An 18,391-nucleotide genomic window follows, 5' to 3' on the forward strand; every position below is an offset into this window, starting at 1 on the left:
TACCTTCTCCACTGGAGATAGCTTGTCTTTTGTTGTCACTGGCTTGTGACTCTGGCTTGTAACAGACAGAGTCAGGGTCACTGAGAGTTTTACAGGGGAAACTCTTAAACCAAGAGAGCTTCTTTTAGAGAAAACTCCAACCTTTTTCTCTACACTACACACTTAGCTTTTCCTGTGGTTGGCATTGACATGGAAAGGAGTGTCACTCTTGGGGCCTGAGCGATAGCACAGTGTTGGGAAGGACACTGGTTTTTCAGTTGGCCAAACCACATTTCCTCCCTGACACCCAGAGCCCAATCAGGAGTGATCCCTAACAGAGCTAAGAAGAAGCCTTGAGCACTGCCTGTTACAGTCCCAAAATTAATGGCAGGGGCCAGAGAGATAATACAGTGGTAGGGATTTTTGCCTTGCATGTGGCCGACCCAGGACAACAGATGGTAGTTCGATTCCTGGCATCCCATATGGTTTCCCAGGCCTGCCAGATTGATTTGAGTGCAGAGCCAGGAGTAACCCCCGAGAACTGCCGGGTGTGACCAAAAAACCAAACAACAACAACAACAACAACAACAATCAGTGGCAATAACAACAAACCAGAAACAAAAGTGTATGTATTTTTTGGGGGGGATCACACCCGGCAGCACTCAGGGGTTACTCCTGGCTCTATGCTCAGAAATCACTCCTGTCAGGTTGGGAGGACCATATTGGATACCAGGAATCGAACCGGGGTCTGTCCAGGATTGACCTCGTGCAAGGCAAACACCCTACTGCTGTGCTTTGGTTTGAGGACCATACCAGGCAGTGCTCAGGAGTTACTTCTGGATCTACGTTCATAAATTCACTCCATGCAGGGTACGGCGCCCATATTGTATGCAAGGCAAGTGCCTTGCTGCTTTAAGTCCTACACACACACACACACACACACACACACACACACACACACACACACACACACACACACCACAAAAAGCCAGAGACAATACAGAAATGATATGCTGTAGTAGAGTTCTAAAAATGCAGAAACTCAACATGCTGGCTGGCAGTGCCCAATTAAATCCCCAACTCCAGGAGCCAGACAGACATTACAGCAGGTTGGGCACTTGCACTGAACACAGCTTGGGATGAACTTGGGTTCAATCCCTGGCATCCCAAAAGGTCCCCCGAGTCTGCCAGGAATAATTCCTAAGTGCAGAACCAGGAGTTAGTACTAATCACAGCTGAATGTGGCCACAAAACAAAACAAAAAGTCCTGAACTGTACAAGTTTTTTTCAAGGAGGGAACACAGGTGGCACTTGGTTGGTTATCCCCAGAATAGTGCTCTTGGAGTCATTCCCAGCAGTTCTGGGCATGTGGGGGCATGTAATACCAGGGATCATACCCAAGAGTCCTGCACCCAGAGCTTATACATCACCCTACCCTACTCCCCACCCTCTGAGTCACCTCCCCATACTTTTTTTTCTTCATTCTTATAATATTAATTATTTTGGACTACACCTTCTGTTGCTCAGGGATTACTCCTGACTCTGCACTCAGGAATAACTCCAAGAGATGCTCAAAGTCCTGTATAGAGCCTGGAGATAGAACCCAGGTTAGCCGTGTGTAAGGCAAGTGCCTGGACTCACTGTACTACTGCTCTGGCCTCTCTTTTTCCTTTATAAATTTATTTGTTTGTTTGTTTGTTTGAGGTCACAATCAGCTGTGCTTTGATATTCCTTCTGGCTCTGTGCTGAGGGATCACTCCAGGCTGTGCTCGGGGACTGTAAGGGATGCTGAGAATAGAACCCAGGTCAACCATGTGCAAAGCAAATGCCCTTCCCACTGTCCTCTAGCTCTGGTCCTTTCTTACCCTCCTAATGCTTTTCTGAAGCTAGGGACTGGACTGAAAGACCTCAAGGAAGAGAGGGGCAAGGCCAAGGACAAATGGGGAACCAGAGCAATTGTCCAGTGGGAAAGACATTTGCCTCCATGCACTGACCCAGATTCAATCCCCAGAACCTCTGACAGTCCCAAGTCTGCCAAGAGTTAGCCCTGAGTGCAGAGCTAGGATAATCCCTGAGCACCCCCAGATTTAGCCCAAAAGCTCCAAAAGAAAAAAATGGGGATGGGAGATGAAGGGGAGACATGCGATGTAGTCTGTACTCTTTGGGGGATGACTCTGGACCCCCATCTTCGGGGACCAGAAAGAAAGGCTCTGTTTAACTGGGGTTCTGGTTGCAGTCAAGCTCCTGGCCCAGGGGACCTACTGACCAGCACAAAAGGTGCCTCCCACATGGAGGTGGAGGTTTCATTTATTAAAGACAATTTCAATGCTCTACTGAAACTGGGTCTCTAATGGCAGCTCTGCTCCAGGCTCCGGTCTAAATGGTCTTGGTTTCCATAACAATGATCTCCCTGGTCTCAGAGGTCATGATGCCAGAGATTTCCACTTCGTCCTCCTCCTAGGCAGACTGCTCCACTGTCTCCAAGCGCTGGTCCACTGTCTTGGTCATGATGTCCACGCTTCGGTCAGAGGAGAGCAGTGTCTTTGAGCTGGGTACGGTTCTGAAGTTCTTGAAAAAAAGAGCTAATCTTGCTGGACTTCTTGCTCAGTGTCCCTGAGCTGGTGTTGGTGGATCGACTGTTACTGGCCTTCTGCGAGGACACAGACGGCTTGGCTGAGCTTCTCCGGCTGCTTTTTTCTTCGAGCTCCCCCCGGCCCTTCTGGCTGTGACCCTTCCCTTTCTTCTTGCCTTCTTTCCGGCTGCTCTTACCCGAGACAGACCGCTGGGAGGATTTGTGGGAAGATTTGTGGGAGGAGGAAGATTTGTGCTTGGGCTTGTCAGAGCTGCACTGTTGGTGGCCTTCTTGGAACCTGTGCCCTCGGGACCTGCTCTTTCTGGAGGAACTCTTTTCCTTCTTCTCCTTTTCCTTTTTCTCCTTGTGTTCCTTGGAGCTGCGCTTGTGGGGCCTCTGCCTCCCATCCCGCTCGCTCATGGACACCAAGTGGCCCACAGCTGGGCCACCTTCCTTCTCGGGGACTTGGTCTGTTTTGGCTCCCACATTTGCCTTGTTTCTTGAGCTCCTGCCCTGAGTGAACTTGCTGGTTCTGCCTGCCACAGCCACAGTAGTATTCTCGGTGGACAGGGCTATGGCTCAGAGATGGGATAAGTGCTGCTCAGCTTCTCGGAGGCTGGGGAGGACATGCCAGTCATGGCTGTGATGTTCTGGTTGGCCTTGCCACCGGTGGTCATGGCCACAGTTCCCGTGTTGGCGCCCATTGCGAAAGCCAGGCTCCCAGCTAAGGTGATCTCTGAGGTGGGGGTAGGGGTGGGTGGGCACGGTGGGCATGTTGCCCTCTGAAGTGGTGGGTGGGATGCCCTCGCCCCCTGCATAAGCAGAAGAGGTGATGCCGGGAAGTTCTGGGCATTGTTATATCTGAGCGCATACTGGTCCCCTTCGCCTTGCAGCTCCAAGACCTGGAAAAGAGGTGGCACAGGGGGGCATGGTGCGGGCAAGGCTAAGGGGACAGGTGGGCTGATCATTGCCCCTTCCCCACCCTGACTGACCCTCCAAACATTTGGGATCAGAAGAACTTGGAGAGGGTCCAGGTCTGCTCTGCGCCCCATCCAACAGGCCCTGAGGGCTCTTTGTTTTCTTTTGGTGTTTGGGCCACACCCAGCAGTGTCCAGGGCTTGCTCCTGCTTCTGGACTTAGGACTCACTCCTAGCAGAAGACAATATGGAATATCAGGGATGGAACCTGGGTCGACTGCATGCAAGTGCCCTACATGCTTTCCTATCTCTGACTCTAACCCTCTATTTTACATACACGGCCTGATGCCAGAAAAGCAGCAAGAAACTTCTGATACAACCATGTTTGCATTTTATACAAGTGTGCTTACTAGATCTGTGTGTGTGCCTATGCATATCTAGCAGTGCTCAGGGGCTATGCTGAGCAGTGCTTTAGAGACTCAGGAGTGACCCCTGAGACCATAAGGGGCCACTGCCATCTTTTCAGCCCAGACCTCTCATAGTCTGGATTCTGATAAGTGGGTAGTGAAGGCAGGTGGGCAGGAACTGGTGACACAGCAGGAGAAACTTCAAACTGCATGCATTCCAACGGAAGCCAAAGGAAAGAAGACTTTCTCACACTCATAGCCACAGACCCGATGGAGAAGACAACACTGGTGACAGTAATCAGGTATTGGAAACTGGGAGACCAGAGCGTCTAGATCCGACATCCATCATGTTTGATCAGCCTCTATTTTGTTTTTGTTTGTTTGCTTTTGTTCATGGGTCACCCCAAGTGGAGCTCTACTTCTGGCTCTGCACTCAGGAATCACGTCTGGCAGGCTCAGAGGTCCATATTTGTTTCCAGGGATTGAATCTGGCTTGAACACATGTAATACAAACACCCTGCCTGCTATACTATCTCTCCAATCAAAGTCTCCCTTCTTGCCTTTCTGTGAACCCCCATCTATACTTGGTCCCCTATTTTCATACAGTTGCTTCAATATAAATGCATATAAATATCTGTAGACACCCCTGGAATATATTGGGGGCCCCAAGGGGGGCCCGAAGATGTAGAACATGACTTCTGACAAAGAAATTCTGAACTTGAGAGCCAAATGCAGGGACAAGCTGATATAACAGTGAGTAGGCCACTTCCCTTGCACACTGCCAACCCAGATCCCATACCCAGTATCCCATATGGTACCTGAGCACTACCAGGAGTAATTCCTGTGTGCAGAGCCAGGAGTAGCCCTTTAGCATTACTTGATGTGACCAAAAACTATCTATTAAAAATAATCAAGAGCCAAATAACTATCAAGGGCAGTGGAGAGTGGAAGTACAGATAAGGCACTTGCCTTCAATGCAGTCAACCCGGGGTTGGTTCCCAGCACTCCAGAGAGTTCCCCAAGGCCTACCAGGAGTGATCCCTGTGTGCAGAGCCAGGAGGAATCCCTGACCACCACTGGGTGTGGCCACCAGTTCCCCCCTCTAAATAATAGTAAGAGAACTAAATGCAGGGACCATTGTGTGAGCAGCACTGAAAATTCCCCCCACTTTGTGCCATGGGGAGACCCCCTGAGTCTGAGTCATTTTAGAGGGCACATGGCCCCTGTATTCCCCGGAGCCACTCACCATGGTCTTGTCCGAGGTGGTCATGTCGCCTGGTTGGAGAGTAGGGGTGCTATTGCAGCTTTCCATAGAGGGTCTGAGCAGGTAGACAAGCTTCTCCCAACAGGGGTCCTCAAACTTTTTAAACAGGGGGCCAGTTCACTGTCCCTCAGACCATTGGAGGGTCTGACTATAGTAAAAACAAAACTTATGAACGAATTCTTATGCACACTGCATATATCTTATTTTGCAATGAAGAAACAAAACAGATACAAATACAATATGTGGCCCGCGGGCCATAGTTTGAGGACCCCTGGAAGAGGTCCTCACGCGTGTCTGAGGACAGGCAGAGCTGCAGATAGAATGTGCGGCCTGTGGCCAGTTTGAGACGCAACTTTTGCTTCTGGCGGTCATGGACTGAGATCTTAAAAACTTCAGGGGCAGGAGGCAGTTGAGTTCCAGGGCCTTGGTGGGTTTGCGGCCTCTCCTCTTGGTGGACCGGGTATGGACTTGGACTTGGCCTTGGTGCTCATCGCTTGCCTGGCAGGCCGGGCCAGCAGCATGACATCAGGGAGCAACAGGATGGGACTGGTCGAGGCGAAGCCCACTGTCACTGTACGCACCTGGTTGTGCATGTCCATCACTTCCCCCTTCTTGCTGATCTGGATGAAATCACTCTCAAACATAGGTACATACTTGAAGATGTCATACTCCCCGCCTTTGTATAGTTGCCGCTGGAGATCCCCCCCATGGAGGTGTTGAAAACACTCGTGGACCGGTAGCTTTGGGCTGTGTAATAAGGTAACAAAGATTCACTGCTGCTCATGGTTCAGCTCCACTGGCCACCAATCGAGTCCTGAGAGAGCGGGAGCAGAGGAAGCTAGCTGCCCATCCCCCTGTGGGGCTCTGTCTTAGACTTCCAGACTTCCCCTTTGTCCTGCATGGCCCTGTGTGACCTGTCCAGCCCCACTGCCCCACACCCCAAACCAACCACCATCTCACCCTCAGCCTCCAGAAGCCCGTGGAGTTGTCTGTAGAGGCCAGAGCGACTCCTTTCCCAATCTCATGGCAAAGAGGTTCTGTGATGGAAGAGATTCCAAAGGGAGCTTCAGTGACGTGTGTACATTGGTCAAGAAGATAACACAGATGGTAAGCAAGTCGAATTTCACCTGTTCTGCCTGGGTTTGATCCCCAGCATCCCTTAGGTTCCACTGAGCCTACCAGGAACAATTTCTGAGTGCAGAGCCAAGAGTAACTCTGAGCACTGCCATATGTGACACCTGCCCCCCCCCAAAAAAAAAGTTAGAGGAAGATAATACTTATGCCAAAGAAGCATATTTAGGGGAGCATATTTCTGCTCATCATCAGTGTCCCAGGCAATCATCACTATGGCCTTAGTATCCCTAATAGATTATTTCTAGAACCTGTTCCCTTCATCTAAGATGGAATAAGATAGAATACTACAAAGAAGTCATGAAAAGATACAGTAAAATATTATACATTGCTGACACTCAGTTAGAATTATGGTGTTTCAGTATTTGTCTCTCCCACACATCATTGGAAGGAAAAAAGGACCAGGACATTAATTTACCATATATTGATGAGAGTACAAATGCAGAATCTTAGGTCTATTTTAACAGACTTCCCTCCAATTGAAAATAAAAACAATGATAACTAGCTTGACTTTGTCACACATAGACACCTGTGATTAGACAGACACAGGAGTATGTATGTAGATTCAGACACAGTCAGACCAAGACTGTGCATAGACATACAATCACGCACGAACACACAAACACAGACACGTATTGTGAATCCCTGGGCTCGCCCTTCCCTCTCCACAGGAACTGGACATGTGTGACCTTTCTGCACCCCAGCGTATCCCCACCCCTTGCCCACTGTGGCCAGCCCTGACATACACAGTCTATGCAGTAGTTTGCTTCTCCCCAGCTTTTGAACTGCTATGCACCCCCAAGAGTATCTGTGTATTTCTCCTTGGAGCACCTGAGAGTCCTTCCAAGCCCATAAACCCTGGTAACCTCACCACCAAGTGAGGCCAGCCCATGTAAGGCACGATACTGCCCAGGCCCTCTTGCTCTGCCTTTCTCACCTTTCATTACTCTGGACTCCATCAGCCCCAACCCCCATCACTCCTCAGCACCCATCCATGCCCCTGGGTCCAGCTGCAGTTCTGGGGTGAGAGTGCCTACAGGTATGGCCTGGCCCACTGTCAGTCTGTCTAGCAGGTCCATACCAGGACAGCTACACTGGTCCTCATGGCCAGGTGGCACTTAAAGCCTATTTGCTGTCAGAGAATGGCCAAATGCCCATTCAGAGGGAACAGGAAGATATGATTCAAGAGCCCCACATGTAACCAAAGCCTGCCACTCTTCCCTGTCCTCCACAAATGTTGGCCCTGGCATCAATGACCTCAAGGACAATGAAGGCTTGGCTGGTAGCAAAGGGGACTTCAAAGACGGTGGCCATGATGACATTGGCAGCAAAGGCAGCATCAGTGATGGAGATATTTTCTGAGAGGAAGCATCATCAGAGGCAGTGGCAGAGGTGGCAGTAGAAGCAAAGTCAGAGACATCAGCCACTTTGGCAATATTGAGAGAAGCAGCAGCAAGGTCAGCAGCCTGGTGATCTCAGTATGTTGAATAAACTAAGTCCTCTCAGCAGAACCAGCATCATCGGTCTCAACAAGGACACCAGCTTTGGTAATCGCAGCATGCCCAGTTCCTTCAATGCTCTCAGCGAGGCCAGCACCATCAGTGGTCTCAATGGATCAAGCGGCCATGATCGTCTCAGTGGAGCCAGTGGCTTGGATGGCCTCAGCAAACCCAGATGATTGAGTGGCTTGGGTAGTCTCAGTGACTCTAGAAGACCCAGTGGCTTGGCTGCCCTTAGTGTATATAGCAAGGGCCTTGGAAGACTCAGTGTCTAGGGTGGCCTCAGCCAACCCAGCAGACCAAATGCCATGCCAGACCTCGGTGGACTCAGTAGATTGGGTGACATTGGAGGACATAAGGACTTAGATCGCCTAGGACCCAGTGGACCTAGTGGCACAGGTGGCCTCAGAGCACCCAGTGGCTTGGGTGGCCTTGGAAGATCCACTGCCCATGGTTCAATGGCAACTGCAGACCCTGAGGCTTTGGTGGATGCAGTGGACCCAGAACATATGATGGACTTAGTGTATGCTGAGGAGTTGGTGAACCATGTGGACCCAGATGCAGGGGGGAATGCACAGAAATTAGAAGAGGATCTAATGTCAGCAGGACCGGTAAGACCGCAAATGGAATTTCCAAAGAAGGTGAAACCTGGGGGCTGGTTCAGCCCTTGACTTACAGGCCTTTGGGAGACACAGGGCCAGAGCCTGGCAAGTGCTGCCACCAGGGACAAGGGCATGAGGCAGCCTCAGTTTGGGGGAAGAGTGTGAAGTTGCTGACGCCTCACTGTGGCTGTGTCTGGGAGTTCAGAGCTCCTCTTCCCACATACACATTCATATGGACACTCCACACACCTAAACACACACATACCACACTAGAGGCACGTAAGTTCATAACATACAGCCCTCCACATACAGGCCGAACAAACCTAAGCTTAACAGACAACATGCATATACATACAAATATGCACCTACCCACACTGAACACTCATACTTAGCATCCAAACATCCACACGCTCATCCACTTGTGCCCTTGAGTCCCCCCAGAAGAGTTACGAAGCAGCAGCTGCCCAAGCAGTCAGTGGCAGGACAGGCTGGGGAGATCGGAAAGGGAAGTTTTCGGCAGGAAGGAGTGTCCTTGGTGGTCCAGAGGAAGTGGGGCAAAGACCCCCTCCAACCAGAGCAGGTCAGTCCAGCATATCATAAGGGTCTTGGCTAAATCTACCATCCTCTCCAAGATGACCCCAGAATCAGCCCTGGCCCTGTTGAAGGGAGTCTATGAGGGAGTGTGCCCAAGAACTGTACCTTGCATTACAATGATTTGGTCTGGTGCACTGACTGACGGTGATCCCTTTTCCAGGTCCACACTGTTGACCCACCCTTGGGTGCCTGAGGGCTCAGAAGAGGCTGGGGACAGGCTCTGCCAATTCTTTATGTAAATGTTAATACTCTACTTCTCATTTCATCTACATTAATAAAGGCAGACTTATGTGAGTTGATGTGACCTTTCTTACAAAAATCTAATCAGTGGGTATACATATTTACAAGGACAAAATAGGTAAGAGGAAGGGAATCTTCATTATTCACGTGCATTTGTCCCAGAACCATGCAGGGCCCTGACAGAGTAGCTTGGCCTAGCCTCAGCCCTAGCTGGGTCCCAGTCAGTGAGGAGGTAAGTCTAGGGGAGTTGGGAAGAGTCAGGAGAGACCCCAGTCAGGGGAGGGAGGGGTGTCTGGCTCTACCTGGAAGGAGATTGTCCTGCCCCAGCCAGTGCCTCTCCAGAGTGGGGTGTCTGGCCTTGACTGGCCCAGAGGTGAGGCCTGAGCTCTGCACACCTGGTAGAAGTATGAGAGGAAGGAAGGAAGCAAGAAGAAGGAAAGAAGAAAGAAAGAGGAAGTGGAAATGGAATAGATGTCCCTACTAGAAGCCAAACAGTTCAGACAGAAAGATTACAGAGTGAGACATCTCATCGCTCCACAGATGCTGAAAGGTAAGGGCTGGAGCGAAAGTACAGTGGGTAGGGCACTTGACTTTAATGTGACCAACTTGGGGTTCAGAAACAGCATCCTGTAAGGGTTCCCTGAGCACAATAGTAGTGATTCCTGAGCACAGAGCCCTAAGTAAGCCCCGAGCATAGCCAGATGTGGCCCAAGCAGTTGAAAGATGGTTTCAGAAAAATTTACACACACACACACACACACACACACACACACACACACACACACACAGACACACATATTTTGGTATCTTAGGCAAGTTGCTTAATTTTGAAATGTTATTAAGGGTCAGATTATTCTGTTAGGAAGGGAGAAAAATAAAATAAGGATTTGGTCTAAGGATTTGTCATCACCTTAATTTGTTCAGTTCTGATGAAAGATTAATAACAATGAAAAATTAAGTAATCTTGCCCAAGGTACCAAAGTGTGTGTGTGTGTGTGTGTGTGTGTGTGTGTGTGTGTGTGTGTGTGTGAATCCTCCTGGAAGCAGACCCAGCAAAAATGAGAAGAGTTTCTTATAATTTCATCAGCACTAAAACTATCACTTTTTCCCCTTTCCTTTAAATACGCAGTAAAGGGAAACCTTTTCTTCCTTTGTTGGGTCTGAAGCAGCTGTCTCTTAACTATAATATCAAACAATTCTTTGTATTGGTTACTGATGAATAGAGCATGAACAAGTCATATGTAAAATGTTTTGTTATTTGCGACTTTGCTTTTATAGGGTCAGTGCAAAGTAACCAACTCATCCAGCAGTGAGAGTTCTCTATAGTCTGTGCTGCCATGGTCATCGTTACAATTTTCTTTTCCTACCTAATTCAGTCCCCTCCTTTATTTTATTGGGGGGGGGAGGAGTTCAGCCATACCCAGTGATGCTCAGTATTATACCCCCAACTCTATACTCTGGGATTTTTTCTGGTGGTAATTGGACGAAACATTGGTACCAGTGAACAAAACGGCTGTGTGTGCAAGGCAAGTGCCTTTACCCTGTACAATTTTCCATTGCTCAATTTTCCTTTTGGGGGAGGTTCCTGTGAGTTCTGTTAGAGCTAAATCCATTTTTGAGGCTGATGGAGTTGAAATGCTTTCATCTTGGTGTCCCCTTAGGGATCAATTGGAAGGCAGAGAAACCAAGTACTGTGTAGTTCAGTTCTCACAATTGTGTGAACATTGACATGTGCCTTTTGGAAATAATCAGTCCCTCCAGTACTCAATCAATCTACTTTTTAAAAGAATCGGAGTCATCCACGACAGTGCTTGAGGACCCAATGCTCAGGGACCCGCTCCAGCAGAGCCTTGCCAGGACCATAACTGACAGTACTAGGGACCACCAGGCTAATCCCTGTGGGCCTCAGGGCCATCTAATGCCAGGAAGAAATTCACGAAAGTTCTCTCCTTGGCCTGAAAATGACATTTGTTAAATGAGAAATCTGTGTTGGGATGTAACTCAACTGTTTTGAACTTGGTCTGTGTTTGTGGGATCCTGGGAATGTTCCCGGAGCACCCCTCTCCCATCTCTCCCACACACAGACACACACAATGCACACACACCAAAAGCAAAATACATGTACTCTCAAAATGAAAACAAACGAACAAAAACTGCCTGAAGTCTACGCAGATATTCAAAGACAGAACTTGCGTTTAGATTCAAGAAAGTGCTAAAGCCTTTCCTCTTAATCACCTGTGTCTTAGGTTTTTTCCTAGGAAGAGTTCCGAATTAAAAAATGTAAACTACTTCTCATTTGCTAAGCATGCAGACAACAAGAGAGATTTGCTGAGATCTTCCTGGGTGATATGTGAAAAGCCAGCTGGGATCAGAAACATGACAGACATCATCCTACCATCCTCAGGGAGGATGATGGCACCCTGAAAAGCCTTGCCATGAAGCAACCCAAAAGCCAAGGGGAAACCAAAGTAACAAGGAGCTGAAATGACTCAAATTGTGGCACAGAAACCAATTTTTTCCAAGCGTGGCTTTTCATAAAACAAGTATCACAGATTGTTCGTTGAGTAGTCGCCCTGGAAGGACGGCTCCCTCTCCCTTTTCTTTTCCCTTTCGGAGCTGAGGTAGCTTTTTCTGGAAAGTCACCAAGCAAGCCTGCCCTAACCAGAAAGATGAAGATTCTGAAACAGAGGTTTTGCTTCCTCATAAATTTGTCACTGACTTGTCACTGATCTGTCACTCTAACGACTATGTCCATGTAGTTCAAATTTGCTGAGACCACTTGCGTCAGCACGAACGCCCATACCATCATAGTCACTCTGTTCATGATCATCAAACCTGAATGGAACCAGCAAAGCTGAGGACCAAATACCAGCACCTAACTAATGCAAGGGCAAGACTGAAGGCCAGAAGATAGAGGCAAGGGGTGTGCTGCAGAGCCCAGCTCTTCTGGGAGTGACTGGTCCAATGTGGATGATGTGACCAGTGTCTGGTTCTCAGGAGAGGAATGCCAGCACATCAAGGCTTGCTGCTTAGGGGCCAGCGGGATCTACCCTGGAGGAGGGCTTCTTTGACAAGCACTGCCAACTGGGCATGCTCTATCCAAGCTATCATTCCAAGGAACCTTCTCCAAGTTCAGGAAGTTCTTACAGCGGCTCGTTGCCCCGGGAGTTCCAAAACTGCATCTCTGACTTCTGTGACCCCGCATGCATGAGTCAGCAGTACTGTTGGTTGTAGCTTCTTGCCGGGGATGTGATGTGGGACAGAGTTTGTGTTTCTTCACTTGGGAGGTGGGTGATGGCTTATTGATCCCCTGAGAAAGTTTAAAAAAAAATTAGTTTTACTCCCAGCATGATTTTAAAAAGCAAACATGCATCACAGTTCTTTCTGGCCCTTCTCTTTAAAGGATGCTGAAAGTTGGGGGAGAGGAGAACCTGTGTTATAAATGATGTCCAAAGGCCCTTACCTAATTCTTCCTCACAAAGCTTGGTCAATAGCTGGAGGCTTGGGTCTTGGACAGGATAGTTTCCTCCCCACCTGTCCTTTCTGTTTCAATTGCTCATGCTGTGGGTGATATAGAGAACTGGTCCTAAAAGAAAACAGCAGATAAAAGTGAAGTTCATTCGTGGCACTTGACAAATCTGTAAGATGTGACCCAAGCACTTTTACCGAATGAATAAATCCCTGAGTTTTCAGTGGGGATATTGCTGAATGGAAGAGTGCTTACCTTGCATGAGAGAGGCATTGGGTTCACTTCCCAATACCAACCCACCTACACACACACACACACACACACACACACACACACACACACACACACACACACACACACACACACACACACACACACCCTTTTCTTGTTTTGGTCTTTTGTTTTGGACTACAAATGGCTGTGCTTAGGGATTACTCCTGACTTCCCCTGGTGGTGTTTTGGGAAACATATGGGGTCCCAGGAATCAAACCCAGGTTGTCCATGTGTAAAGCAAGCACCTTAAATACTGTGCTGTCTTGCTGTCAAGCAACCCTAAAAAGACATCTTCCTGAGATCGAGTCTCATTATTTTCTTTGATTTCAGTTTATTGTGAGTCCATTTAATGTGAATCCAAGGAACTTTATCTGTGTGTGTGTCTGTGTGTATGTTTGTGTGTCTACGTGTGTTTTTTGGGGGACACAGCTGGTGTGCTCAGGGGCCCGAGTGACATTTGAGATTAAGCTTGGACTTTCAGCACTTAAAACTTGCTTTCAATCCTTTGAAGGGGACTTTAACTTCGATAAACCTGCAGTTATGCTTTTATGCAAGATATGAGGTGCACTCAGGATGTGTGCTAACAAGATTCAAAAGGTGTAATAAATGTGGAATGAAACTGGTCACCTAGAGGAAGGGTGTCTGTAGGGGTTTGGTTATGCTGAGCATATAATTAAAGCTTTTATTAGAATATGAGGTCCAGCATATTTTCTGAATGTGTATGGTCAGAGTGTAAAAGACTCCTGGAAAAAATTTTGGTTTTAGGTTGATGTGTTGGACAGCTGGTGTTATAAAACCAAGGAAGTCTTTGAATTGTAGGTAATCTTTGAGCAGGAATGGGTAAACTTCTTTGGTACAAAAAGCAAATGATTTAGGGATTTTAGGGTCTCTGTCACAACATTTTTTCCTGCTACTATGATTGTAAAGCAGCCATGGACAGATATACATGAATGATTATTGCTTTGTGCCAATAAAATATAATTTAAAATATGCAACATGCAGTAGGGTTAGAGAGACAGTATAGAGGTTAATACACTTTCCTGGCATTTATATGCAACCATGATAATGGTTTGAATCTGGGCACCAAGAATGGTGTGCCCACCAAGTACCACCAAGTGTGACCTTTGAGCACAGGGCCAGGTTTGGCCAAAATAAACAAAATAAAACAGGCAGTGTATAGAACTTAACCTGAGAGCCTCGTTTAAACTTCCTGAGAGCAAAATGTAAGTGCTTTCTTCCCATTAGGGAATCTTGCTTACTGAGGAGTACACACACACACACACACACACACACACACACACACACACACACACACATATCCATATATGTGCTTTTACCAGTGGTAGAGGGACAGGCATAGAATGATCGAGCTCATCTGAGGGATAATTTTTAGAAAAGATTGTATGAGAATAATAGATAAAATCAATAGAAATGATTGGGAGAAAGAGCAGTTAAGACAAAGAGGGTCTGCAATGACTATCATAGTTGGAAACAATCGCTCTGGTCAAGAACTAGAAACTGAGTGCATTGTTGGAGAAATAAAAAGGACAGAACTAAATTGCCAAGACAGTGTCAACAGCAATAGAATCAAGAAACCTAAACTTGGGCCTGAGAGATAGCATGGAGGTAGACCATTTGCCTTGCATGCAGAAGGACAGTGACTTGAATCCCGGTATTCCATATGGTCCCCTGAGTTTGCGAGGAGCAATTTCTGAGCACAGAGTCAGCAGTAGCCCCTGAGTGCTGCCAGGTGTGACCCAAAAACCAAATACTAAAAAAAAAAGAAACCTAAACTTAAATGGGCCTGCTATACTGGTAGGTGGGAATGGTCCTAATTCACTGTATATCTGAAATTCAACCATAAAGGACTTTGTAGATTACAATGATTTCAATAAAAAGAACCGGAAACTGAAATGAAATAAAGTGAGATATTTTCTAACAATCTTGCAAACCATTGTATCTAAAAGGGAGAGAGTTAGAGAGGTGGAGAGAGAAAGAAAGAGTGAGAGAAGAAAAGTGTCTGCTGGGCAAAGGGATAACTGAGGAAATTGGTTGCAGGAAATGACCACTGGTGAAGGCATGGGTGCTGGACACTGTATTACTGAAACTCAACTCTCAACAATTTTTAAAGTCTGCCACATGATTTAATAACAATTTTTAAAAAATAACATGCTTTCATTTATAAATGTAATTGCCTCCACTCACAAAATTAGAATTGGATACCAGTGAGAGGACCACAGAAGTGGGTGTTCCACCATTTCCCCCACCCTTCTTCTTGCTCTTGCCTCCTTTTGTTTACTTATTTGCTTATTTCATTTTTGGTTCTGTATCCTTCAGAATTCTTCAGATTCATACTTAATACAAATAAGTCTTTGAACACTTAAACGATGAACAAAGTATCACTTAGCCGAAATAGGGTCAAATATAGTAATAAATATAAAATATAATAATAAAAATAGTGCATGCCTTTTCAATGAACCACTACATACAAAACCGTAAGTTTTTTTTTTTTTTTCAATCCGGGATTAGGGGAATGTTTACACCACAGACTTTGGTGCCTGGTGACCTATGCAATCCCAATGATGGAACTGGAATCACTTGTATTCAAGGCAAGTGCCTTATTTCTGGCTCTTACAAATATGTATTTGTTATTTTTAATATAAAATAAGATTAAGAATAGATTTATAAAGGGAGTGTGACAAACTACCCTTAGAAATATGGAGAATATTTAATCTATGGGATTAAATAAGTATTTGTTTTTTACATAAGTATTTTACATTGTTTTACCTTGTTTATCCCTCCTATAGGTTACAGACAATAGATTGGTGGTAGCAGTGGAGGTGGCAGGTGCTTTCTTTTTTGTTGTTGGCTTTTTTTGGGGGGGGAATCACATCTAGCCCTGCTCAGGGTTACTGCTGGCTCTGAGCTTCCCTGAGTTGGTTACTGTTGTTATGTAGCAATAGATAAGATGTATATATTTACTAAACGTAGATTATATACTCATTTATCATAATTCTAGTGCATATAAAGATTATGCAAGTGATTGGAGGGAGAATCCATGATTCCATCATCTAAACATGATCCATGTTTAGAAAATCAATAAGGTATAAAACAGCAACCAGGGTTTACAATGGTGGGAAGTGGTATGCAAGGTGGATTGAAAAGTAAAAGCAAACAAAACATTATAAGCTAGGACTCTGAGAAAAGATGATGAAGGCCCTAAGTAAAATATTAGGCAGGGTTATGCGATATTCTCTATAGTTTTTATGTGGAAAGGAACATTTCTCATTATCTGGATTCACAGTAAGTCAGTAATAGTTTTTACAATTACAAGTTGGTTGTATTAAATGCAAAATGTCTGAGCTGTTGTTGGCATATATGTATGCAGATATACATGTACATATAAAGTTAGATGGTACTTGATAAATGTATGTATAGACAGGGTCATTCCAAGCCTTTCACGACGTACCTTAGAAGGTGAGCTTTGAGTTGTGCACGTTTCTAGCATTTAGACAAAGTTGTAAACTGTACCTAAACCTGTTGTTTAATTGTTTAATTGACAACAGTTACAATAAGTCAAGGGAGAAGGGGAAAATGCTAACATTTAGCTTAAGGAAACTTTTTTACTGTTTTTCTACGTCATTACTTCTACATCTACATCTTTAATCTGTGAGTTTTATGGAAAATCAGACAGAATCTATACAGATAGAAATGAGATAAGACCCAAAATAAAGAGGTGATTGGAAAACAGGAAACTTGTCCAGGACAGTGATCCTGGAGTGACTTGGTGCTCTCACCTGCTATAAATTGAGTTCACACTTGAGTCTCTTCCAACTGTTACTGAGCTACTCAGGGTTCCTAGAAGGCGGCTGAGGGTCATGTGCTCACCAGATTTGCCCTGCTCAGCTTTCCCAAGGGGATTCATGGAAGAAAGAATCAAAGATTGGATCCAGCCCAACCTTTGGTCCTCCAACTGTCCCTCCCATCCCTGCTCTTCCATGCGCATGTGGAGTTCTTGCTTGCGGAAGTCACGTGACCACACCGCGCCCCGCCCCCAAGATGGCGGCGCCCAGTGTGTGGTTTCGGGACCCATCTTCAACTTTCGGCAGCGATGGGGTTTCCACAGGAAGTCCGAGGAGCCTGCCTGGGACTCGTTTGGGGGAAATAAAGCAACAGAAAAAGAAAGGAGAAGCAGCTTCATAGGTCCTTTCACTCCAGGGTCAAGGGAGAGTCCTGGAGTTAACAAATCATGTAACGTAAAGCATGAAAGAACAACGTATGAGCTTAAAGATGATGGAAAGTTATTTAAGAATGACGTCAAAGCTCTTACTCAGATCCTCACAACCCCTCCTGCCAAGACTGAGGTTGCAGTTTTGGGATATTTCTTTTAGTCTGGAAAATGACATCAATTTATGGATTTAGTCAAAATGTAATCCTGAGTTTTCACTTTCAAGGCGTCCAGCCTGTATATATTGTAGAGATTAGATAACTGTGCTAGGGTGGTATTTAATTCCTTTGGAAACTATACAAGAATCAGTACTTATAATCAAAGTAAAAAAAAGTCTCATGTCCAAAAAAAATTCTTTTTTTTTTTTGTTTTTTTTTTGTTTGTTTGTTTTGTTTTATTGGGTCACACCTGGCAGTGCTCAGAGGTTACTCCTGGCTCTCCTCTGCTCACAAATAGCTCCTGGCAGGTTCAGGGTGTTATGTTCAGGATTTTACCTCCCTCCTTCTGGCAGCCCCTAGGGCTTCAAGAAGGACATCAGAGACCATGCAAATTGCTCTGGAGGGGGACCTCAAGGTAAAGACCCCCAGCATAAGTCAGGCAAGGTTTTTATAGGGTTTCTACAAACAAGCACCAAGCAGTTATCATTTCATCTTATCTTGTGGTTATAGCTGGTACAGCACTTAGCAATTCATCGAGTGACAGTTACAAGTGAAAAAATATCATGTTACAAGCATTAAGCATCAGACCGCCTAGCTTTAATTTCTTCAGAAGGATCTGGTTAATTGCTTCAAGAATAGGTTTTGCAATGACTCAGGGAAGGAGGGCTTATCAGGTGCCAACCTACTTTAGCACTTAAGAGAAGGACGGGGCTCTCTAGGTGCCCGGCACAGAGGCTGAGCTGCACATATGCAGAAGGAAATAGGACCTACTTTCAGTTCTGGGCAAAGGCTAAGTTAAAGCTTAATTTCTTTCCCCCCACAAGGGGACCATATAGGTTGCCGGAATTCCAACCACCGACCTTCTGCATGAAAAGCAAACGCCTTACCTCCACGCAATCTCTCCGACCTCCCTCCCCCAAAATTATTTAATTAAAATTTTTTTTGACACATCTGGTGATAATCAGGCATTGCTACTTATCCTACTCTCAGGAATCACTTTTGATGGGGTTCTAGGGACTGTATTGAGGTGCCTAGGGATCAAACTTGGGTCAGTCATG

At 46.2% G+C, this 18,391-nt stretch overlaps 1 pseudogene; it reads right to left on the reverse strand.

The window, feature by feature from the left end:
• Window positions 1-5,169: 5,169 nt before the first annotated feature.
• LOC126026309 (Golgi associated RAB2B interactor protein 3-like) lies at window positions 5,170-5,923 on the reverse strand (annotated as a pseudogene).
• Between the last annotated feature and the right edge of the window lie 12,468 nt (window positions 5,924-18,391).

Source organism: Suncus etruscus, chromosome 13, assembly GCF_024139225.1.
Source record: "Suncus etruscus isolate mSunEtr1 chromosome 13, mSunEtr1.pri.cur, whole genome shotgun sequence".
NCBI classification, from domain to species: Eukaryota; Metazoa; Chordata; class Mammalia; order Eulipotyphla; family Soricidae; genus Suncus; species Suncus etruscus.